Raw genomic sequence first — 24,091 nt, 5'->3', positions numbered from 1 at the left:
TTCCTGTTGCTGAGGGAATATTGTTGTGTTGTGTGAAACTGCTGCCAGTTAAAATGCAGCATCTGTTGTTACACAACTGCGTACCTAATGACAAGATATTCTTTCCCATACCGGGAGTTGAACCCCAGCCACCTGGGTGAAAACCAGGAATCTTAACCGCTAGACCATATGGGAAGACACATACTGAAAATACACATCACAGACAAATCCATAAACATTGAAATGATGCTTGTTGTAATTACAAGCTCCATCTTTTTTCTCAGAGATGTTGGGGAAAAGTCCCATATAAAATCAGTCTAAAATGTGTTTGAATCGAGAACTGCCAGACACAATGAAAAGTATACAGTATTTTTCCCAGCTTGATTTTGGTCAAATAAATCTAGTTTTGAACCAAACAGGAGTCAAATATTCAATCTTCTGACCTGTTATCAGACACGTTATCCATTGTGCAACTGGCCGCACGGCCAAGCTGAAGTCAGGTCACACCTAGGCCAGTATACACAGTCATAGTGTCTGTAAGCGACAAGGTTCCTTGGGATTTCTGTTACAGATGCAAATCTTAATTTGATCTTCCTGTTGTCGCATGAATTTTACTGCAGAGCAAGAAATGCAGCCATGATGTGTATTCAACATTTAAAAAGCCTTGTATAATTTGAATCTACATAACATGTCACATTTCCTGTTGCTGAGGGAATATTGTTGTGTTGTGTGAAACTGCTGCAAGTTAAAATTCAGCATCTGTTGTTACACAACTGAGTACCTAATGACAAGATATTCTTTCCCATACCGGGAGTTGAACCAAGGTCACCTGGGTGAAAACCAGGAATCCTAACCGCTAGACCATATGGGAAGACACATACTTAAAATACACATCACAGACAAATCTTTAAATGTTGACATTATGCCTGTTGGATTTCAAAGCTCCATCATTTTTCTCAGAGATGATGGGGAATGTCCAGATGAAATCCGTCTAAAATGTGTTTGAAGTGAGAACAGCCAGAAGCACTGAAAGGTATACAGTATCATTCCCAGCTTGATTTCAATCAATTAAATAAATTATTGAGCTAGCCAGGAGTCGAACCTAGAATCTTCTGATCCGTAGTCAGACACGTTATCCATTGCGCCACTGGCCCCACATCTAAGCTGAAGTCAGGTCACAGCTAGACCAGTGTACACAGTCATAGCGTCTGTCAACAACAAGGTTCCTTGGTTTTCTGTTTCAGATGCATATCTTAATTTGATCCTCCTGTTGTTACATGAATTTTACTGCAGAGCAAGAAATGCAAACTTGAAGTGTATCAATGTTTAAAAAGTCTTGTAAATTATGAATCTACAAAACTTGTCACATTTCCTGTTGCTTGGGGAATATTGTTGTGTTGTGTGATTCTGCTGCCATTTAAAATGTGGTATCTGTTCTTACACAAGTGCATCACAAATGACAAGATGTTCTTTCCCATACTGGGAGTTCAACCCGGGCGAAAACCAGGAATCCTAAACGCCAGACCATATGGGAAGACAGTTACTGAAAATACACATCACAGACAAATCCATAAACATTGAAATGATGCTTGTTGTAATTACAAGCTCCATCTTTTTTCTCAGAGATGTTGGGGAAAAGTCCCATATAAATTCAGTCTAAAATGTGTTTGAATCGAGAACTGCCAGACACAATGAAAAGTATACAGTATTTTTCCTAAGCTTGATTTTGGTCAAAAAAATCTAGTTTTGAACCAAACAGGAGTCAAATATTCAATCTTCTGACCTGTTATCAGACACGTTATCCATTGTGCAACTGGCCGCACGGCCAAGCTGAAGTCAGGTCACACCTAGGCCAGTATACACAGTCATAGTGTCTGTCAGCGACAAGGTTCCTTGGGATTTCTGTTACAGATGCATATCTTAATTTGATCTTCCTGTTGTCGCATGAATTTTACTGCAGAGCAAGAAATGCAGCCATGAAGTGTATTCAACATTTAAAAAGCCTTGTATAATTTGAATCTACATAACATGTCACATTTCCTGTTGCTGAGGGAATATTGTTGTGTTGTGTGAAACTGCTGCCAGTTAAAATGCTGCATCTGTTGTTACACAACTGCGTACCTAATGACAAAATATTCTTTCCCATACCGGGAGTTGAACCCGGGCCACCTGGGTGAAAACCAGGAATCCTAACCGCTAGACCATATGGGAAGACACATACTGAAAATACACATCACAGACAAATCCATAAACATTGAAATGATGCTTGTTGTAATTACAAGCTCCATCTTTTTTCTCAGAGGATTTGGGGAAAAGTCCCATATAAAATCAGTCTAAAATGTGTTTGAATCGAGAACTGCCAGTCACAATGAAAAGTATACAGTATTTTTCCCAGCTTGATTTTGGTCAAATAAATCTAGTTTTGAACCAAACAGGAGTCAAATATTCAATCTTCTGACCTGTTATCAGACACGTTATCCATTGTGCAACTGGCCGCACGGCCAAGCTGAAGTCAGGTCACACCTAGGCCAGTATACACAGTCATAGTGTCTGTCAGCGACAAGGTTCCTTGGGATTTCTGTTACAGATGCATATCTTAATTTGATCTTCCTGTTGTCGCATGAATTTTACTGCAGAGCAAGAAATGCAGCCATGAAGTGTATTCAACGTTTAAAAAGCCTTGTATAATTTGAATCTACATAACATGTCACATTTCCTGTTGCTGAGGGAATATTGTTGTGTTGTGTGAAACTGCTGCCAGTTAAAATGCAGCATCTGTTGTTACACAACTGCGTACCTAATGACAAGATATTCTTTCCCATACCGGGAGTTGAACCCGGGCCACCTGGGTGAAAACCAGGAATCCTAACCGCTAGACCATATTTATTTATTTATTTTTTATTTTACCTTTATTTAACCAGGTAGGCAAGTTGAGAACAAGTTCTCATTTACAATTGCGACCTGGCCAAGATAAAGCAAAGCAGTTCGACAGATAAAACGACACAGAGTTACACATGGAGTAAAAACAAACATACAGTCAATAATGCAGTATAAACAAGTCTATATACAATGTGAGCAAATGAGGTGAGAAGGGAGGTAAAGGCAAAAAAAAGGCCATGATGGCAAAGTAAATACAATATAGCAAGTAAAATACTGGAATGGTAGTTTTGCAATGGAAGAATGTGCAAAGTAGAAATAAAAAAATAATGGGGTGCAAAGGAGCAAAATAAATAAATAAATAAAAATTAAATACAGTTGGGAAAGAGGTAGTTGTTTGGGCTAAATTTTAGGTGGGCTATGTACAGGTGCAGTAATCTGTGAGCTGCTCTGACAGTTGGTGCTTAAAGCTAGTGAGGGAGATAAGTGTTTCCAGTTTCAGAGATTTTTGTAGTTCGTTCCAGTCATTGGCAGCAGAGAACTGGAAGGAGAGGCGGCCAAAGAAAGAATTGGTCTTGGGGGTGACTAGAGAGATATACCTGCTGGAGCGTGTGCTACAGGTGGGAGATGCTATGGTGACCAGCGAGCTGAGATAAGGGGGGACTTTACCTAGCAGGGTCTTGTAGATGACATGGAGCCAGTGGGTTTGGCGACGAGTATGAAGCGAGGGCCAGCCAACGAGAGCGTACAGGTCGCAATGGTGGGTAGTATATGGGGCTTTGGTGATAAAACGGATTGCACTGTGATAGACTGCATCCAATTTGTTGAGTAGGGTATTGGAGGCTATTTTGTAAATGACATCGCCAAAGTCGAGGATTGGTAGGATGGTCAGTTTTACAAGGGTATGTTTGGCAGCATGAGTGAAGGATGCTTTGTTGCGAAATAGGAAGCCAATTCTAGATTTAACTTTGGATTGGAGATGTTTGATATGGGTCTGGAAGGAGAGTTTACAGTCTAACCAGACACCTAAGTATTTGTAGTTGTCCACGTATTCTAAGTCAGAGCCGTCCAGAGTAGTGATGTTGGACAGGCGGGTAGGTGCAGGTAGCGATCGGTTGAAGAGCATGCATTTAGTTTTACTTGTATTTAAGAGCAATTGGAGGCCACGGAAGGAGAGTTGTATGGCATTGAAGCTTGCCTGGAGGGTTGTTAACACAGTGTCCAAAGAAGGGCCGGAAGTATACAGAATGGTGTCGTCTGCGTAGAGGTGGATCAGGGACTCACCAGCAGCAAGAGCGACCTCATTGATGTATACAGAGAAGAGAGTCGGTCCAAGAATTGAACCCTGTGGCACCCCCATAGAGACTGCCAGAGGTCCGGACAGCAGACCCTCCGACTTGACACACTGAACTCTATCAGAGAAGTAGTTGGTGAACCAGGCGAGGCAATCATTTGAGAAACCAAGGCTGTCGAGTCTGCCGATGAGGATATGGTGATTGACAGAGTCGAAAGCCTTGGCCAGATCAATGAATACGGCTGCACAGTAATGTTTCTTATCGATGGCGGTTAAGATATCGTTTAGGACCTTGAGCGTGGCTGAGGTGCACCCATGACCAGCTCTGAAACCAGATTGCATAGCAGAGAAGGTATGGTGAGATTCGAAATGGTCGGTAATCTGTTTGTTGACTTGGCTTTCGAAGACCTTAGAAAGGCACGGTAGGATAGATATAGGTCTGTAGCAGTTTGGGTCAAGAGTGTCCCCCCCTTTGAAGAGGGGGATGACCGCAGCTGCTTTCCAATCTTTGGGAATCTCAGACGACACGAAAGAGAGGTTGAACAGGCTAGTAATAGGGGTGGCAACAATTTCGGCAGATAATTTTAGAAAGAAAGGGTCCAGATTGTCTAGCCCGGCTGATTTGTAGGGGTCCAGATTTTGCAGCTCTTTCAGAACATCAGCTGAATGGATTTGGGAGAAGGAGAAATGGGGAAGGCTTGGGCGAGTTGCTGTTGGGGGTGCAGTGCTGTTGTCCGGGGTAGGAGTAGCCAGGTGGAAAGCATGGCCAGCCGTAGAAAAATGCTTATTGAAATTCTCAATTATGGTGGATTTATCAGTGGTGACAGTGTTTCCTATCTTCAGTGCAGTGGGCAGCTGGGAGGAGGTGTTCTTATTCTCCATGGACTTTACAGTGTCCCAGAACTTTTTTGAGTTAGTGTTGCAGGAAGCAAATTTCTGCTTGAAAAAGCTAGCCTTGGCTTTTCTAACTGCCTGTGTATAATGATTTCTAGCTTCCCTGAACAGCTGCATATCACGGGGGCTGTTCGATGCTAATGCAGAACGCCATAGGATGTTTTTGTGTTGGTTAAGGGCAGTCAGGTCTGGGGAGAACCAAGGGCTATATCTGTTCCTGGTTCTAAATTTCTTGAATGGGGCATGTTTATTTAAGATGGTTAGGAAGGCATTTAAAAAAAATATCCAGGCATCCTCTACTGACGGGATGAGATCAATATCCTTCCAGGATACCCCGGCCAGGTCGATTAGAAAGGCCTGCTCGCAGAAGTGTTTCAGGGAGCGTTTTACAGTGATGAGTGGAGGTCGTTTGACCGCTGACCCATTACGGATGCAGGCAATGAGGCAGTGATCGCTGAGATCTTGGTTGAAGACAGCAGAGGTGTATTTAGAGGGGAAGTTGGTTAGGATGATATCTATGAGGGTGCCCGTGTTTAAGGTTTTGGGGAGGTACCTGGTAGGTTCATTGATTATTTGTGTGAGATTGAGGGCATCAAGTTTAGATTGTAGGATGGCTGGGGTGTTAAGCATGTTCCAGTTTAGGTCGCCTAGCAGCACGAACTCTGAAGATAGATGGGGGGCAATCAGTTCACATATGGTGTCCAGAGCACAGCTGGGGGCAGAGGGTGGTCTATAGCAGGCGGCAACGGTGAGAGACTTGTTTTTAGAGAGGTGGATTTTTAAAAGTAGAAGTTCAAATTGTTTGGGTACAGACCTGGATAGTAGGACAGAACTCTGCAGGCTATCTTTGCAGTAGATTGCAACACCGCCCCCTTTGGCAGTTCTATCTTGTCTGAAAATGTTGTAGTTTGGAATTAAAACTTCAGAATTTTTGGTGGTCTTCCTAAGCCAGGATTCAGACACAGCTAGAACATCCGGGTTGGCAGAGTGTGCTAAAGCAGTGAATAGAACAAACTTAGGGAGGAGGCTTCTAATGTTAACATGCATGAAACCAAGGCTATTACGGTTACAGAAGTCGTCAAAAGAGAGCGCCTGGGGAATAGGAGTGGAGCTAGGCACTGCAGGGCCTGGATTCACCTCTACATCGCCAGAGGAACATAGGAGGAGTAGAATAAGGGTACGGCTAAAAGCTATGAGAATTGGTCGTCTAGAACGTCTGGAACATAGAGTAAAAGGAGGTTTCTGGGGGCGATAAAATAGCATCAAGGTATAATGTACAGACAAATGTATGGCAGGATGTGAATACAGTGGAGGTAAACCTAGGTATTGAGTGATGAAGAGAGAGATATTGTCTCTAGAAACATCGTTGAAACCAGGAGATGTCATTGCATGTGTGGGTGGTGGAACTAATAGGTTGGATAAGGTATAGTGAGCAGGACTAGAGGCTCTACAGTGAAATAAGCCAATAAACACTAACCAGAACAGAAATGGACAAGACATATTGACATTAAGGATAGGCATGCTTAGTCGAGTGATCAAAAGGGTCCGGTGAGTGGAGAGGTTGGTTGGTGATTTAGACAGCTAGCCAGGGCATCGGTAGCAAGCTAGCATAGGATGGAGGTCTGTTAGCCACCCCTTACGTTCCGTCAGTAGATTAGTGGGGTTCCGTGTGGTAGAGGGGATTAATCCAAATCACACAACAACAACAAAAATAAAAACAATAGATATAGTTATAGAGGCCCAAGAAGAAAATATAATAATAATAATTTAAAAAATAATTTAAAAAAAATAATAATAAAAAAATTGTCCGATTGTCTATTCAGATAGCAGCCGGTAAGACAGCTAACGGTTAGCAGGCCGCAGATGGGCGTTCAGGTAACGTCGCGACGGAGGAGCCGGCCGAATAACTCCTTCGGGTAGATAACGTCGGCAGTCCAGTTGTGAAGGCCCGGTGGGGCTCCGCGAAGGCAGTAAAACGGGTCCGGATAGGTGACTGCAGCCCAGGTGTGATTGATGGAACTCAGGAGTGATTGACGGAGCTTGCTAGCTCCGATGGTCACACGGATAGCAGCTAGCTAGCTGTGAGATCCGGGTATGAATGTCCAGGGACATGGAGAGAAAAATTGGTCCGGTATGTTCCGTTCCGAGCCGCGCTGCGCCGTACAGAACTGGCGATAGATTTTCGAGCTAAAGGATAGCTGATGACCACAAAACGATTTGCCAGTAAAGGAGCTAACTAGCTTCTGAACTAGCTTCTGGATTAGCTTCTGGCTAGTTTCAGGCTAGCTTCTTGGAGTTTCTGGCTAGCTTCTTGGAGGATTACAGATCTGAGGTAAATAATACTTTTTTATAAATATACATTGGTGAGGCGGGTTGCAGGAGAGTGTTTTGAAGATGAGTTGATGGAAAATAAAAATAAAATGTATGTGAAAAAGTTGTAAATATATATATATACAGGACACGACAAGACGAGGACAAAAGACGTCTGAACTGCTATGCCACCTTGGAGATATGGGAAGACAGATACTTAAAATACACATCACAGACAAATCTTTAAATGTTGACATTATGCCTGTTGGATTTCAAAGCTCCATCATTTTTCTCAGAGATGATGGGGAATGTCCAGATGAAATCCGTCTAAAATGTGTTTGTAGTGAGAACAGCCAGAAGCACTGAAAGGTATACAGTATCATTCCCAGCTTGATTTCAATCAATTAAATAAAGTATTGAGCCAGCCAGGAGTCAAACCTAGAATCTTCTGATCCGTAGTCAGACACGTTATCCATTGCGCCACTGGCCCCACATCTAAGCTGAAGTCAGGTCACAGCTAGACCAGTGTACACAGTCATAGCGTCTGTCAACAACAAGGTTCCTTGGTTTTCTGTTTCAGATGCATATCTTAATTTGATCCTCCTGTTGGTACATGAATTTTACTGCAGAGCAAGAAATGCAAACTTGAAGTGTATCAATGTTTAAAAAGTCTTGTAAATTATGAATCTACAAAACATGTCACATTTCCTGTTGCTTGGGGAATATTGTTGTGTTGTGTGATTCTGCTGCCATTTAAAATGTGGTATCTGTTCTTACACAAGTGCATCACAAATGACAAGATGTTCTTTCCCATACTGGGAGTTCAACCCGGGCGAAAACCAGGAATCCTAAACGCCAGACCATATGGGAAGACAGTTACGTAAAAAAAACATCACAGACAAATCCATAAACATTGAAATGATGCTTGTTGTAATTACAAGCTCCATCTTTTTTCTCAGAGATGTTTGGGAAAAGTCCCATATAAAATCAGTCTAAAATGTGTTTGAATCGAGAACTGCCAGACACAATGAAAAGTATACAGTATTTTTCCCAGCTTGATTTTGGTCAAATAAATCAAGTTTTGAACCAAACAGGAGTCAAATATTAAATCTTCCGACCTGTTATCAGACACGTTATCCATTGTGAAACTGGCCGCACGGCCAAGCTGAAGTCAGGTCACACCTAGGCCAGTATACACAGTCATAGTGTGTGTCAGAGACAAGGTTCCTTGGGATTTCTGTTACAGATGCATATCTTAATTTGATCTTCCTGTTGTCGCATGAATTTTACTGCAGAGCAAGAAATGCAGCAATGAAGTGTATTCAACGTTTAAAAAGCCTTGTATAATTTGAATCTACATAACATGTCACATTTCCTGTTGCTGAGGGAATATTGTTGTGTTGTGTGAAACTGCAGCCAGTTCAAATGCAGCATCTGTTGTTACACAACTGCTTACCTGATGACATGATATTCTTTCCCATACCGGGAGTTGAACCCGAGCCACTTGGGTGAAAACTAGGAATCCTAACCGCTAGACCATATGGGAAGACACATACTTAAAATACACATCACACACAAATCTTTAAATGTTGACATTATGCCTGTTGGATTTCAAAGCTCCATCATTTTTCTCAGAGATGATGGGGAATGTCCAGATGAAATCCGTCTAAAATGTGTTTGAAGTGAGAACAGCCAGAAGCACTGAAAGGTATACAGTATCATTCCCAGCTTGATTTCAATCAATTAAATAAAGTATTGAGCCAGCCAGGAGTCGAACCTAGAATCTTCTGATCCGTAGTCAGACACGTTATCCATTGCGCCACTGGCCCCACATCTAAGCTGAAGTCAGGTCACAGCTAGACCAGTGTACACAGTCATAGCGTCTGTCAACAACAAGGTTCCTTGGTTTTCTGTTTCAGATGCATATCTTAATTTGATCCTCCTGTTGTTCAATGAATTTTACTGCAGAGCAAGAAATGCAAACTTGAAGTGTATCAATGTTTAAAAAGTCTTGTAAATTATGAATCTACAAAACTTGTCACATTTCCTGTTGCTTGGGGAATATTGTTGTGTTGTGTGATTCTGCTGCCATTTAAAATGTGGTATCTGTTCTTACACAAGTGCATCACAAATGACAAGATGTTCTTTCCCATACTGGGAGTTCAACCCGGGCGAAAACCAGGAATCCTAAACGCCAGACCATATGGGAAGACAGTTACTGAAAATACACATCACAGACAAATCCATAAACATTGAAATGATGCTTGTTGTAATTACAAGCTCCATCTTTTTTCTCAGAGATGTTGGGGAAAAGTCCCATATAAATTCAGTCTAAAATGTGTTTGAATCGAGAACTGCCAGACACAATGAAAAGTATACAGTATTTTTCCTAAGCTTGATTTTGGTCAAAAAAATCTAGTTTTGAACCAAACAGGAGTCAAATATTCAATCTTCTGACCTGTTATCAGACACGTTATCCATTGTGCAACTGGCCGCACGGCCAAGCTGAAGTCAGGTCACACCTAGGCCAGTATACACAGTCATAGTGTCTGTCAGCGACAAGGTTCCTTGGGATTTCTGTTACAGATGCATATCTTAATTTGATCTTCCTGTTGTCGCATGAATTTTACTGCAGAGCAAGAAATGCAGCCATGAAGTGTATTCAACATTTAAAAAGCCTTGTATAATTTGAATCTACATAACATGTCACATTTCCTGTTGCTGAGGGAATATTGTTGTGTTGTGTGAAACTGCTGCCAGTTAAAATGCTGCATCTGTTGTTACACAACTGCGTACCTAATGACAAAATATTCTTTCCCATACCGGGAGTTGAACCCGGGCCACCTGGGTGAAAACCAGGAATCCTAACCGCTAGACCATATGGGAAGACACATACTGAAAATACACATCACAGACAAATCCATAAACATTGAAATGATGCTTGTTGTAATTACAAGCTCCATCTTTTTTCTCAGAGGATTTGGGGAAAAGTCCCATATAAAATCAGTCTAAAATGTGTTTGAATCGAGAACTGCCAGTCACAATGAAAAGTATACAGTATTTTTCCCAGCTTGATTTTGGTCAAATAAATCTAGTTTTGAACCAAACAGGAGTCAAATATTCAATCTTCTGACCTGTTATCAGACACGTTATCCATTGTGCAACTGGCCGCACGGCCAAGCTGAAGTCAGGTCACACCTAGGCCAGTATACACAGTCATAGTGTCTGTCAGCGACAAGGTTCCTTGGGATTTCTGTTACAGATGCATATCTTAATTTGATCTTCCTGTTGTCGCATGAATTTTACTGCAGAGCAAGAAATGCAGCCATGAAGTGTATTCAACGTTTAAAAAGCCTTGTATAATTTGAATCTACATAACATGTCACATTTCCTGTTGCTGAGGGAATATTGTTGTGTTGTGTGAAACTGCTGCCAGTTAAAATGCAGCATCTGTTGTTACACAACTGCGTACCTAATGACAAGATATTCTTTCCCATACCGGGAGTTGAACCCGGGCCACCTGGGTGAAAACCAGGAATCCTAACCGCTAGACCATATGGGAAGACAGATACTTATAATACACATCACAGACAAATCTTTAAATGTTGACATTATGCCTGTTGGATTTCAAAGCTCCATCATTTTTCTCAGAGATGATGGGGAATGTCCAGATGAAATCCGTCTAAAATGTGTTTGAAGTGAGAACAGCCAGAAGCACTGAAAGGTATACAGTATCATTCCCAGCTTGATTTCAATCAATTAAATAAACTATTGAGCCAGCCAGGAGTCGAACCTAGAATCTTCTGATCCGTAGTCAGACACGTTATCCATTGCGCCACTGGCCCCACATCTAAGCTGAAGTCAGGTCACAGCTAGACCAGTGTACACAGTCATAGCGTCTGTCAACAACAAGGTTCCTTGGTTTTCTGTTTCAGATGCATATCTTAATTTGATCCTCCTGTTGGTACATGAATTTTACTGCAGAGCAAGAAATGCAAACTTGAAGTGTATCAATGTTTAAAAAGTCTTGTAAATTATGAATCTACAAAACATGTCACATTTCCTGTTGCTTGGGGAATATTGTTGTGTTGTGTGATTCTGCTGCCATTTAAAATGTGGTATCTGTTCTTACACAAGTGCATCACAAATGACAAGATGTTCTTTCCCATACTGGGAGTTCAACCCGGGCGAAAACCAGGAATCCTAAACGCCAGACCATATGGGAAGACAGTTACTTAAAAAAAACATCACAGACAAATCCATAAACATTGAAATGATGCTTGTTGTAATTACAAGCTCCATCTTTTTTCTCAGAGATGTTTGGGAAAAGTCCCATATAAAATCAGTCTAAAATGTGTTTGAATCGAGAACTGCCAGACACAATGAAAAGTATACAGTATTTTTCCCAGCTTGATTTTGGTCAAATAAATCTAGTTTTGAACCAAACAGGAGTCAAATATTCAATCTTCCGACCTGTTATCAGACACGTTATCCATTGTGAAACTGGCCGCACGGCCAAGCTGAAGTCAGGTCACACCTAGGCCAGTATACACAGTCATAGTGTGTGTCAGAGACAAGGTTCCTTGGGATTTCTGTTACAGATGCATATCTTAATTTGATCTTCCTGTTGTCGCATGAATTTTACTGCAGAGCAAGAAATGCAGCAATGAAGTGTATTCAACGTTTAAAAAGCCTTGTATAATTTGAATCTACATAACATGTCACATTTCCTGTTGCTGAGGGAATATTGTTGTGTTGTGTGAAACTGCAGCCAGTTCAAATGCAGCATCTGTTGTTACACAACTGCTTACCTGATGACATGGTATTCTTTCCCATACCGGGAGTTGAACCCGAGCCACTTGGGTGAAAACTAGGAATCCTAACCGCTAGACCATATGGGAAGACACATACTTAAAATACACATCACACACAAATCTTTAAATGTTGACATTATGCCTGTTGGATTTCAAAGCTCCATCATTTTTCTCAGAGATGATGGGGAATGTCCAGATGAAATCCGTCTAAAATGTGTTTGAAGTGAGAACAGCCAGAAGCACTGAAAGGCATACAGTATCATTCCCAGCTTGATTTCAATCAATTAAATAAAGTATTGAGCCAGCCAGGAGTCGAACCTAGAATCTTCTGATCCGTAGTCAGACACGTTATCCATTGCGCCACTGGCCCCACATCTAAGCTGAAGTCAGGTCACAGCTAGACCAGTGTACACAGTCATAGCGTCTGTCAACAACAAGGTTCCTTGGTTTTCTGTTTCAGATGCATATCTTAATTTGATCCTCCTGTTGTTCAATGAATTTTACTGCAGAGCAAGAAATGCAAACTTGAAGTGTATCAATGTTTAAAAAGTCTTGTAAATTATGAATCTACAAAACTTGTCACATTTCCTGTTGCTTGGGGAATATTGTTGTGTTGTGTGATTCTGCTGCCATTTAAAATGTGGTATCTGTTCTTACACAAGTGCATCACAAATGACAAGATGTTCTTTCCCATACTGGGAGTTCAACCCGGGCGAAAACCAGGAATCCTAAACGCCAGACCATATGGGAAGACAGTTACTGAAAATACACATCACAGACAAATCCATAAACATTGAAATGATGCTTGTTGTAATTACAAGCTCCATCTTTTTTCTCAGAGATGTTGGGGAAAAGTCCCATATAAATTCAGTCTAAAATGTGTTTGAATCGAGAACTGCCAGACACAATGAAAAGTATACAGTATTTTTCCTAAGCTTGATTTTGGTCAAAAAAATCTAGTTTTGAACCAAACAGGAGTCAAATATTCAATCTTCTGACCTGTTATCAGACACGTTATCCATTGTGCAACTGGCCGCACGGCCAAGCTGAAGTCAGGTCACACCTAGGCCAGTATACACAGTCATAGTGTCTGTCAGCGACAAGGTTCCTTGGGATTTCTGTTACAGATGCATATCTTAATTTGATCTTCCTGTTGTCGCATGAATTTTACTGCAGAGCAAGAAATGCAGCCATGAAGTGTATTCAACATTTAAAAAGCCTTGTATAATTTGAATCTACATAACATGTCACATTTCCTGTTGCTGAGGGAATATTGTTGTGTTGTGTGAAACTGCTGCCAGTTAAAATGCTGCATCTGTTGTTACACAACTGCGTACCTAATGACAAATATTCTTTCCCATACCGGGAGTTGAACCCGGGCCACCTGGGTGAAAACCAGGAATCCTAACCGCTAGACCATATGGGAAGACACATACTGAAAATACACATCACAGACAAATCCATAAACATTGAAATGATGCTTGTTGTAATTACAAGCTCCATCTTTTTTCTCAGAGGATTTGGGGAAAAGTCCCATATAAAATCAGTCTAAAATGTGTTTGAATCGAGAACTGCCAGTCACAATGAAAAGTATACAGTATTTTTCCCAGCTTGATTTTGGTCAAATAAATCTAGTTTTGAACCAAACAGGAGTCAAATATTCAATCTTCTGACCTGTTATCAGACACGTTATCCATTGTGCAACTGGCCGCACGGCCAAGCTGAAGTCAGGTCACACCTAGGCCAGTATACACAGTCATAGTGTCTGTCAGCGACAAGGTTCCTTGGGATTTCTGTTACAGATGCATATCTTAATTTGATCTTCCTGTTGTCGCATGAATTTTACTGCAGAGCAAGAAATGCAGCCATGAAGTGTATTCAACGTTTAAAAAGCCTTGTATAATTTGAATCTACATAACATGTCACATTTCCTGTTGCTGAGGGAATATTGTTGTGTTGTGTGAAACTGCTGCCAGTTAAAATGCAGCATCTGTTGTTACACAACTGCGTACCTAATGACAAGATATTCTTTCCCATACCGGGAGTTGAACCCGGGCCACCTGGGTGAAAACCAGGAATCCTAACCGCTAGACCATATGGGAAGACAGATACTTAAAATACACATCACAGACAAATCTTTAAATGTTGACATTATGCCTGTTGGATTTCAAAGCTCCATCATTTTTCTCAGAGATGATGGGGAATGTCCAGATGAAATCCGTCTAAAATGTGTTTGAAGTGAGAACAGCCAGAAGCACTGAAAGGTATACAGTATCATTCCCAGCTTGATTTCAATCAATTAAATAAAGTATTGAGCCAGCCAGGAGTCGAACCTAGAATCTTCTGATCCGTAGTCAGACACGTTATCCATTGCGCCACTGGCCCCACATCTAAGCTGAAGTCAGGTCACAGCTAGACCAGTGTACACAGTCATAGCGTCTGTCAACAACAAGGTTCCTTGGTTTTCTGTTTCAGATGCATATCTTAATTTGATCCTCCTGTTGTTCAATGAATTTTACTGCAGAGCAAGAAATGCAAACTTGAAGTGTATCAATGTTTAAAAAGTCTTGTAAATTATGAATCTACAAAACATGTCACATTTCCTGTTGCTTGGGGAATATTGTTGTGTTGTGTGTTTCTGCTGCCATTTAAAATGTGGTATCTGTTCTTACACAAGTGCATCACAAATGACAAGATGTTCTTTCCCATACTGGGAGTTCAACCCGGGCGAAAACCAGGAATCCTAAACGCCAGACCATATTGGAAGACAGTAACTTAAAAAAACATCACAGACAATCCATAAACATTGAAATGATGCTTGTTGTAATTACAAGCTCCATCTTTTTTCTCAGAGATGTTTGGGAAAAGTCCCATATAAAATCAGTCTAAAATGTGTTTGAATCGAGAACTGCCAGACACAATGAAAAGTATACAGTATTTTTCCCAGCTTGATTTTGGTCAAATAAATCTAGTTTTGAACCAAACAGGAGTCAAGTATTCAATCTTCCGACCTGTTATCAGACACGTTATCCATTGTGAAACTGGCCGCACGGTCAAGCTGAAGTCAGGTCACACCTAGGCCAGTATACACAGTCATAGTGTCTGTCAGCGACAAGGTTCCTTGGGATTTCTGTTACAGATGCATATCGTAATTTGATCTTCCTGTTGTCGCATGAATTTTACTGCAGAGCAAGAAATGCAGCAATGAAGTGTATTCAACGTTTAAAAAGACTTGTATAATCTGAATCTACATAACATGTCACATTTCCTGTTGCTGAGGGAATATTGTTGTGTTGTGTGAAACTGCTGCCAGTTAAAATGCAGCATCTGTTGTTACACAACTGCATACCTAATGACAAGATATTCTTTCCCATACCGGGAGTTGAACCCAGGCCACCTGGGTGAAAACCAGGAATCCTAACCGCTAGACCATATGGGAAGACACATACTTAAAATACACATCACAGACAAATCTTTAAATGTTGACATTATGCCTTTTGGATTTCAAAGCTCCATCATTTTTCTCAGAGATGATGGGGAATGTCCAGATGAAATCCGTCTAAAATGTGTTTGAAGTGAGAACAGCCAGAAGCACTGAAAGGTATACAGTATCATTCCCAGCTTGTTTTCAATCAATTAAATAAAGTATTGAGCTAGCCAGGAGTCAAACCTAGAATCTTCTGATCCGTAGTCAGACACTTTATCCATTGCGCCACTGGCCCCACATCTAAGCTGAAGTCAGGTCACAGCTAGACCAGTGTACACAGTCATAGCGTCTGTCAACAACAAGGTTCCTTGGTTTTCTGTTTCAGATGCATATCTTAATTTGATCTCCTGTTGTTCCATGAATTTTACTGCAGAGCAAGAAATGCAAACTTGAAGTGTATCAATGTTTAAAAAGTCTTGTAAATTATGAATCTACAAAACATGTCACATTTCCTGTTGCTTGGGGAATATTGTTGTGTTGTGTGTTTCTGCTGCCATTTAAAATGTGGTATCTGTTCTTACACAAGTGCATCACAAATGACAAGATGTTCTTTCCCATACTGGGAGTTCAACCCGGGCGAAAACCAGGAATCCTAAACGCCAGACCATATGGGAAGACAGTTACTTAAAAAAAACATCACAGACAAAATCCATAAACATTGAAATGATGCTTGTTGTAATTACAAGCTCCATCTTTTTTCTCAGAGATGTTTGGGAAAAGTCCCATATAAAATCAGTCTAAAATGTGTTTGAATCGAGAACTGCCAGACACAATGAAAGTATACAGTATTTTTCCCAGCTTGATTTTGGTCAAATAAATCTAGTTTTGAACCAAACAGGAGTCAAATATTCAATCTTCCGACCTGTTATCAGACACGTTATCCATTGTGAAACTGGCCGCACGGCCAAGCTGAAGTCAGGTCACACCTAGGCCAGTATACACAGTCATAGTGTCTGTCAGCGACAAGGTTCCTTGGGATTTCTGTTACAGATGCATATCGTAATTTGATCTTCCTGTTGTCGCATGAATTTTACTGCAGAGCAAGAAATGCAGCAATGAAGTGTATTCAACGGTTAAAAAGACTTGTATAATCTGAATCTACATACATGTCACATTTCCTGTTGCTGAGGGAATAGTGTTGTGTTGTAGTGAAACTGCTGCCAGTTAAAATGCAGCATCTGTTGTTACACAACTGCGTACCTAATGACAAGATATTCTTTCCATACCGGGAGTTGAACCCGGCCACCTGGGTGAAAACCAGGAATCCTAACCGCGTAACCATATGGGAAGACACATACTTAAAATACACATCACAGACAAATCTTTAAATCATTGACATTATGCCTGTTGGATTTCAAAGCTCCATCATTTTTCTCAGAGATGATGGGGAATGTCCAGATGAAATCCGTCTAAAATCAGTGTTTGAAGTGAGAACAGCCAGAAGCAACTGAAAGGTATACAGTATCATTCCCAGCTTGTTTTCAATCAATTAAATAAAGTATTGAGCCAGCCAGGAGTCGAACCTAGAATCTTCTGATCCTAGTCAGACACGTTATCCATTGCGCCACTGGCCCCACATCTAAGCTGAAGTCAGGTCACAGCTAGACCAGTGTACACAGTCATAGCGTCTGTCAACAACAAGGTTCCTTGGTTTTCTGTTTCAGATGCATATCTTAATTTGATCCTCCTGTTGTTGCATGAATTTTACTGCAGAGCAAGAAATGCAAACTTGAGTGTATCAATGTTTAAAAGTCTTGTAATTATGAATCTACAAAAAACATGTCACATTTCCGGTTGCTTGGGGATATTGTTGTGTTGTGTGATTTCTGCTGCCATTTAAAAATGTGGTATCTGTTCTTACACAAGTGCATCACAAATGACAAGATGTTCTTTCCCATACGGGATGTTCAACGCCGGGCGAAAACCAGGAATCCTAAACGCCAAGACCATATGGGAAGACAGTTACTTAAAAAAACATCACTACAAATCCATAAACATTGAAATGATGCTTGTTGTAATTACAAGCTCCATCTTTTTTCTCAGAGATGTTTGGGAAAAGTCCCATATAAAATCAGTCAAAATGTGTTTGAATCGAGACTGCCAGACACAATGAAAAGTATACAGTATTTTTCCCAGCTTGATTTTGGTCAAATAAATCTAGTTTGAACCAAACAGGAGTCAAATATTCAATCTTCCGACCTGTTATCAGACACGTTATCCATTGTGAAACTGGCCGCACGCCAAGCTGAAGTCAGGTCACACCTAGGCCAGTATACACAGTCATAGTGTCTGTCAGCGACAAGGTTCCTTGGGATTTCTGTTACAGATGCATATCTTAATTTGATCTTCCTGTTGTCGCATGAATTTTACTGCAGAGCAAGAAATGCAGCAATGAAGTGTATTCAACGTTTAAAAAGACTTGTATAATCTGAATCTACATACATGTCACATTTCCTGTTGCTGAGGGAATATTGTTGTGGTGTGTGAAACTGCTGCCAGTTAAAATGCAGCATCTGTTGTTACACAAACTGCGTACCTAATGACAAGATATTTTTCCCATACCGGGAGTTGAACCCAGGCCACTGGGTGAAAACCAGGAATCCTAACCGCTAGACCATAGGGAAGACACATACTTAAAATACACATCACAGACAAATCTTTAAATGTTGACATTATGCCTGTTGGATTTCAAAGCTCCATCATTTTTCTCAGAGATGATGGGGAATGTCCAGATGAAATCCGTCTAAAATGTGTTTGAAGTGAGAACAGCCAGAAGCACTGAAAGGTATACAGTATCATTCCCAGCTTGATTTCAATCAATTAAATAAAGTATTGAGCCAGCCAGGAGTCGAACTAGAATCTTCTGATCCGTAGTCAGACACGTTATCCATTGCGCCACTGGCCCCACATCTAAGCTGAAGTCAGGTCACAGCTAGACCAGTGTACACAGTCATAGCGTCTGTCAACAACAAGGTTCCTTGGTTTTCTGTTTCAGATGCATATCTTAATTTGATCCTCCTGTTGTTCATGAATTTTACTGCAGAGCAAGAAATGCAAACTTGAAGTGTATCAATGTTTAAAAAGTCTTGTAAATTATGAATCTACAAAACATGTCACATTCCTGTTGCTTGGGGAATATTGTTGTGTTGTGTGATTCTGCTGCCATTTAAAATGTGGTATCTGTTCTTACACAAGTGCATCACAAATGACAAGATGTTCTCCCATACTGGGGTTCAACCCGGGCGAAAACCAGGAATCCTAAACGCCCAGACCATATGGGAAGACAGTTACTTAAAAAAACATCACAGACAAATCCATAAACATTGAAATGATGCTTGTTGTAATTACAAGCTCCATCTTTTTTCAGAGATGTTGGGAAAAGTCCCATATAAAATCAGTCTAAAATGTGTTTGAATCGAGAACTGCCAGACACAATGAAAAGTATACAGTATTTTTCCCAGCTTGATTTTGGTCAAATAAATCTAGTTTTGAACCAAACAGGAGTCAAATATTCAATCTTCCGACCTGTTATCAGAACACGTTATCCATGTGAAACTGGCCGCACGGCCAAGCTGAAGTCAGGTCACACCTAGGCCAGTATACACAGTCATAGTGTCTGTCAGCGACAAGGTTCTTGGGATTTCTGTTACAGATGCATATCTTAATTTGATCTTCCTGTTGTCGCATGAATTTTACTGCAGAGCAAGAAATGCAGCAATGAAGTGTATTCAACGTTTAAAAAGCCTTGTATAATCTGAATCTACATAACATGTCACATTCCTGTTGCTGAGGGAATATGTTGTGTTGTGTGTGTGAACTGCTGCCAGTTAAAATGCAGCATCTGTTGTTACACAACTGCGTACCTAATGACAAGATATTCTTTCCCATACCGGGAGTTGAACCCAGGCCACCTGGGTGAAAACCAGGAATCCTAACCGCTAGACCATATGGGAAGACACCTACTAAAATACACATCACAGACAAATCTTTAAATGTTGACATTATGCCTGTTGGATTTCAAAGCTCCATCATTTTTCTCAGAGATGATGGGGAATGTCCAGATGAAATCCGTCTAAAATGTGTTTGAAGTGAGAACAGCAGAAGCACTGAAAGGTATACAGTATCATTCCCAGCTGATTTCAATCAATTAAATAAAGTATTGAGCCAGCCAGGAGTCGAACCTAGAATCTTCTGATCCGTAGTCAGACACGTTATCCATTGCGCCACTGGCCCCCACACTAAGCTGAAGTCAGGTCACAGCTAGACCAGTGTACACAGTCATAGCGTCTGTCAACAACAAGGTTCCTTGGTTTTCTGTTTCAGATGCATATCTTAATTTGATCCTCCTGTTGTTCCATGAATTTTACTGCAGAGCAAGAAATGCAACTTGAAGTGTATCATGTTTAAAAAGTCTTGTAAATTATGAATCTACAAAACATGTCACATTTCCTGTTGCTTGGGGAATATTGTTGTGTTGTGTGATTCTGCTGCCATTTAAAATGTGGGTATCTGTTCTTACACAAGTGCATCACAAATGACAAGATGTTCTTTCCATACTGGGAGTTCAACCCGGGCGAAAACAGGAATCCTAAACGCCAGACCATATGGGAAGACAGTTACTTAAAAAAAACATCACAGACAATCCATAAACATTGAAATGATGCTTGTTGTAATTACAAGCTCCATTTTTTTCTCAGAGATGTTTGGGAAAAGTCCCATATAAATCAGTCTAAAATGTGTTTGAATCGAGAACTGCCAGACACAATGAAAAGTATACAGTATTTTTCCCAGCTTGATTTTGGTCAAATTAAATCTAGTTTTGAACCAAACAGGAAGAATATTCAATCTTCGACCTGTTATCAGACACGTTATCCATTGTGAAACTGGCCGCACGGCCAAGCTGAAGTCAGGTCACACCTAGGCCAGTATACACAGTCATAGTGTCTGTCAGCGACAAGGTTCCTGGGATTTCTGTTACAGATGCATATCTTAATTTGATCTCCTGTTGTCGCATGAATTTTACTGCAGAGCAAGAAATGCAGCAATGAAGTGTATTCAACGTTTAAAAAGCCTTGTATAATCTGATCTACATAACATGTCACATTTCCTGTTGCTGAGGGAATATTGTTGTGTTGTGTGAAACTGCTGCCAGTTAAAATGCAGCTTTTGTTACACAACTGCGTACCTAATGACAAGATATTCTTTCCCATACCGGGAGTTGAACCAGGCACCTGGGTGAAAACCAGGAATCCCTAACCGCTAGACCATATGGAAGACACATACTTAAAATACACATCACAGACAAATCTTAAATGTTGACATATGCCTGTTGGATTTAAAGCTCCATCATTTTCTCAGAGATGATGGGGAATGTCCAGATGAAATCGTCTAAATGTGTTTGAAGTGAGAACAGCCAGAAGCACTGAAAGGTATACAGTATCATTCCCAGCTTGATTTCAATCAATTAAATAAAGTATTGAGCCAGCCAGGAGTCGAACCTAGAATCTTCTGATCCGTAGTCAGACACGTTATCCATGCGCCACTGGCCCCACATCTAAGCTGAAGTCAGGTCACAGCTAGACCAGTGTACACAGTCATAGCGTCTGTCAACAACAAGGTCCTTGGTTTTCTGTTTCAGATGCATATCTTAATTTGATCCTCCTGTTGTTCCATGAATTTTACTGCAGAGCAAGAAATGCAAACTTGAAGTGTATCAATGTTTAAAAAGTCTTGTAAATTATGAATCTAAAAACATGTCACATTTCTGTTGCTTGGGGAATATTTGGTGTGTGTTGTGTGATTCTGCTGCCATTTAAAATGTGGTATCTGTTCTTACACAAGTGCATCACAAATGACAAGATGTTCTTTCCCATACTGGGAGTTCAACCCGGGCGAAAAACAGGAATCCTAAACGCCAGACCATATGGGAAGACAGTTACTTAAAAAAACATCACAGACAAATCCATAAACATTGAAATGATGCTTGTTGTAATTACAAGCTCCATCTTTTTCTCAGAGATGTTTGGGAAAAGTCCCATATAAATCAGTCTAAAATGTGTTTGAATCGAGAACTGCCAGACACAATGAAAAGTATACAGTATTTTTCCCAGCTTGATTTGGTCAAATAAATCTAGTTTTGAACCAAACAGGAGTCAATATTCAATCTTCCGACCTGTTATCAGACACGTTATCCATTGTGAAAACTGGCCGCACGGCCAAGCTGAAGTCAGGTCACACCTAGGCCAGTATACACAGTCATAGTGTCTGTCAGCGACAAGGTTCCTTGGGATTTCTGTTACAGATGCATATCTTAATTTGATCTTCCTGTTGTCGCATGAATTTTACTGCAGAGCAAGAAATGCAGCATGAAGTGTATTCAACGTTTAAAAAGCCTTGTATAATTGAATCTACATAACATGTCACATTTCCTGTTGCTGAGGAATATTGTTGTGTTGTTGAAACTGCTGCAGTTAAAATGCAGCATCTGTTGTTAAACAACTGCGTACTAATGACAAGATATTCTTTCCCATACCGGGAGTTGAACCCAGGCCACCTGGGTGAAAAACCAGGAATCCTAACCGCTAGACCATATGGGAAGACACATACTTAAAATACACATCACAGACAAATCTTTAAATGTTGACATTTTGCCTGTTGGATTTCAAAGCTCCATCATTTTTCTCAGAGATGATGGGGATGTCCAGATGAAATCGTCTAAAATGTGTTTGAAGTGAGAACAGCCAGAAGCACTGAAAGGTATACAGTATCATTCCCAGCTTGATTTCAATCAATTAAATAAAGTATTGAGCCAGCAGGAGTCGAACCTAGAATCTTCTGATCCGTAGTCAGACACGTTATCCATTGCGCCACTGGCCCCACATCTAAGCTGAAAGTCAGGTCACAGCTAGACCAGTGTACACAGTCATAGCGTCTGTCAACAACAAGGTTCCTTGGTTTTCTGTTTCAGATGCATATCTTAATTTGATCCTCCTGTTGTTCCATGAATTTTACTGCAGAGCAAGAAATGCAAACTTTGAAGTGTATCAATTTTAAAAGTCTTGTAAATTATGAATCTACAAACATGTCACATTTCCTGTTGCTTGGGGAATATTGTTGTGTTGTGTGATTCTGCTGCTCCATTTAAAATGTGGTATCTGTTCTTACACAAGTGCATCCAAATGACAAGATGGTTCTTTCCCATACTGGGAGTTCAACCCGGGCGAAAACCAGGAATCCTAAACGCCAGACCATATGGGAAGACAGTTACTTAAAAAAAACATCAGACAAATCCATATAACATCGAAATGATGTTGTTGTAATTACAAGCTCCATCTTTTTCTCAGAGATGTTTGGGAAAAGTCCCATATAAAATCAGTCTAAAATGTGTTTGAATCGAGAAACTGCCAGACACAATTGAAAAGTATACAGTATTTTTCCCAGCTTGATTTTGGTCAAATAAATCTAGTTTTGAATTCCACAAACAGGAGTCAAATATTCAATCTTCCGACCTGTTATCAGACACGTTATCCATTGTGAACTGGCCGCCACGGCCAAGCTGAAGTCAGGTCACACCTAGGCAGTATACACAGTCATAGTGTCTGTCAGCGACAAGGTTCCTTGGGATTTTTTGTTACAGATGCATATCTTAATTTGATCTTCCTGTTGTCGCATGAATTTTACTGCAGAGCAAGAAATGCAGCAATGAAGGATTCAACTTTAAACAAGCCTTGTATCATCTGAATCTACATAAATGTCACATTCCTGTTGCTGAGGGAATATTGTTGTGTTGTGTGAAACTGCTGCCAGTTAAATGCAGCATCTGTTGTTACACAATGCGTACCTACTGACAAGATATTCTTTCCCATACCGGGAGTTGAACCAGGGCAACTGGGTGAAAACCAGGAATCCTAACCGTAGACCCTATGGGAGGACCATACTTCAAAATACACATCACAGGACAAATCTATAAATGTTGACATTATGCTTGTTGGATTTCAAAGCTCCATCATTTTCTCAGAGATTGATGGGGATGTCCAGATGAAATCGTCGTCTAAAATGTGTATGAAGTGAGAAGAACAGCCAGAAGCACTGAAAGGTATACAGTATCATTCCCAGCTGATTTTCAATCAATTAAATAAAGTATTGAGCCAGCAAGGAGTCGAACCTAGAATCTTTCTGATCCGTAGTCAGACACGTTATCCATTGCGCCACTGGCCCACATCTAGCTGAAGTCAGGTCACAGCTAGACAGTGTACAAAGTCATAGCGTCTGTCAACAACAAGGTCCTTGGTTTCTGTTTCAGATGCATTCTTAATTTGATCCTCCTGTTGTTCCATGAATTTTACTGCAGAGCAAGAAATGCAAACTGAAGTGTATCCAAGTTTAAAAAGTCTTGGAAATTATGAATCTACAAAACATGTCACATTTCTGTTGCTT

At 40.6% G+C, this 24,091-nt stretch overlaps 22 non-coding genes across 22 annotated transcripts; all 22 read right to left on the bottom strand.

Moving 5' to 3' along the window:
- Positions 1–102: 102 nt before the first annotated feature.
- Positions 103–174, bottom strand: trnae-uuc (transfer RNA glutamic acid (anticodon UUC)). Its single transcript has one exon. It is a non-coding gene; the product is annotated as a tRNA-Glu (tRNA).
- A 604-nt stretch (positions 175–778) lies between these two features.
- On the bottom strand, positions 779–850 carry trnae-uuc (transfer RNA glutamic acid (anticodon UUC)). The gene has a single exon. It is a non-coding gene; the product is annotated as a tRNA-Glu (tRNA).
- A 210-nt stretch (positions 851–1,060) lies between these two features.
- Positions 1,061–1,133, bottom strand: trnar-acg (transfer RNA arginine (anticodon ACG)). Its single transcript has one exon. It is a non-coding gene; the product is annotated as a tRNA-Arg (tRNA).
- Positions 1,134–2,118: 985 nt separating this feature from the next.
- Positions 2,119–2,190, bottom strand: trnae-uuc (transfer RNA glutamic acid (anticodon UUC)). The gene has a single exon. It is a non-coding gene; the product is annotated as a tRNA-Glu (tRNA).
- A 5,581-nt stretch (positions 2,191–7,771) lies between these two features.
- On the bottom strand, positions 7,772–7,844 carry trnar-acg (transfer RNA arginine (anticodon ACG)). Its single transcript has one exon. It is a non-coding gene; the product is annotated as a tRNA-Arg (tRNA).
- Positions 7,845–8,828: 984 nt separating this feature from the next.
- On the bottom strand, positions 8,829–8,900 carry trnae-uuc (transfer RNA glutamic acid (anticodon UUC)). The gene has a single exon. It is a non-coding gene; the product is annotated as a tRNA-Glu (tRNA).
- A 210-nt stretch (positions 8,901–9,110) lies between these two features.
- On the bottom strand, positions 9,111–9,183 carry trnar-acg (transfer RNA arginine (anticodon ACG)). The gene has a single exon. It is a non-coding gene; the product is annotated as a tRNA-Arg (tRNA).
- Positions 9,184–10,168: 985 nt separating this feature from the next.
- Positions 10,169–10,240, bottom strand: trnae-uuc (transfer RNA glutamic acid (anticodon UUC)). The gene has a single exon. It is a non-coding gene; the product is annotated as a tRNA-Glu (tRNA).
- A 604-nt stretch (positions 10,241–10,844) lies between these two features.
- On the bottom strand, positions 10,845–10,916 carry trnae-uuc (transfer RNA glutamic acid (anticodon UUC)). Its single transcript has one exon. It is a non-coding gene; the product is annotated as a tRNA-Glu (tRNA).
- A 210-nt stretch (positions 10,917–11,126) lies between these two features.
- Positions 11,127–11,199, bottom strand: trnar-acg (transfer RNA arginine (anticodon ACG)). Its single transcript has one exon. It is a non-coding gene; the product is annotated as a tRNA-Arg (tRNA).
- A 984-nt stretch (positions 11,200–12,183) lies between these two features.
- Positions 12,184–12,255, bottom strand: trnae-uuc (transfer RNA glutamic acid (anticodon UUC)). The gene has a single exon. It is a non-coding gene; the product is annotated as a tRNA-Glu (tRNA).
- Positions 12,256–12,465: 210 nt separating this feature from the next.
- On the bottom strand, positions 12,466–12,538 carry trnar-acg (transfer RNA arginine (anticodon ACG)). The gene has a single exon. It is a non-coding gene; the product is annotated as a tRNA-Arg (tRNA).
- Positions 12,539–13,522: 984 nt separating this feature from the next.
- On the bottom strand, positions 13,523–13,594 carry trnae-uuc (transfer RNA glutamic acid (anticodon UUC)). Its single transcript has one exon. It is a non-coding gene; the product is annotated as a tRNA-Glu (tRNA).
- Positions 13,595–14,198: 604 nt separating this feature from the next.
- trnae-uuc (transfer RNA glutamic acid (anticodon UUC)) lies at positions 14,199–14,270 on the bottom strand. Its single transcript has one exon. It is a non-coding gene; the product is annotated as a tRNA-Glu (tRNA).
- Positions 14,271–14,480: 210 nt separating this feature from the next.
- trnar-acg (transfer RNA arginine (anticodon ACG)) lies at positions 14,481–14,553 on the bottom strand. Its single transcript has one exon. It is a non-coding gene; the product is annotated as a tRNA-Arg (tRNA).
- A 982-nt stretch (positions 14,554–15,535) lies between these two features.
- On the bottom strand, positions 15,536–15,607 carry trnae-uuc (transfer RNA glutamic acid (anticodon UUC)). The gene has a single exon. It is a non-coding gene; the product is annotated as a tRNA-Glu (tRNA).
- A 3,929-nt stretch (positions 15,608–19,536) lies between these two features.
- On the bottom strand, positions 19,537–19,608 carry trnae-uuc (transfer RNA glutamic acid (anticodon UUC)). Its single transcript has one exon. It is a non-coding gene; the product is annotated as a tRNA-Glu (tRNA).
- Positions 19,609–19,815: 207 nt separating this feature from the next.
- On the bottom strand, positions 19,816–19,888 carry trnar-acg (transfer RNA arginine (anticodon ACG)). Its single transcript has one exon. It is a non-coding gene; the product is annotated as a tRNA-Arg (tRNA).
- Positions 19,889–21,132: 1,244 nt separating this feature from the next.
- Positions 21,133–21,204, bottom strand: trnar-acg (transfer RNA arginine (anticodon ACG)). Its single transcript has one exon. It is a non-coding gene; the product is annotated as a tRNA-Arg (tRNA).
- Positions 21,205–22,178: 974 nt separating this feature from the next.
- Positions 22,179–22,251, bottom strand: trnak-uuu (transfer RNA lysine (anticodon UUU)). The gene has a single exon. It is a non-coding gene; the product is annotated as a tRNA-Lys (tRNA).
- Positions 22,252–22,459: 208 nt separating this feature from the next.
- Positions 22,460–22,531, bottom strand: trnar-acg (transfer RNA arginine (anticodon ACG)). The gene has a single exon. It is a non-coding gene; the product is annotated as a tRNA-Arg (tRNA).
- A 1,267-nt stretch (positions 22,532–23,798) lies between these two features.
- Positions 23,799–23,872, bottom strand: trnar-acg (transfer RNA arginine (anticodon ACG)). The gene has a single exon. It is a non-coding gene; the product is annotated as a tRNA-Arg (tRNA).
- Positions 23,873–24,091: the final 219 nt, after the last annotated feature.

Source organism: Oncorhynchus kisutch, unplaced genomic scaffold (genome assembly GCF_002021735.2).
Source record: "Oncorhynchus kisutch isolate 150728-3 unplaced genomic scaffold, Okis_V2 scaffold1615, whole genome shotgun sequence".
Taxonomy (NCBI): Eukaryota; Metazoa; Chordata; class Actinopteri; order Salmoniformes; family Salmonidae; genus Oncorhynchus; species Oncorhynchus kisutch.
Note: the sequence above shows the minus strand (reverse complement) of the source record. Positions and strands in the feature narration are given on the sequence as shown.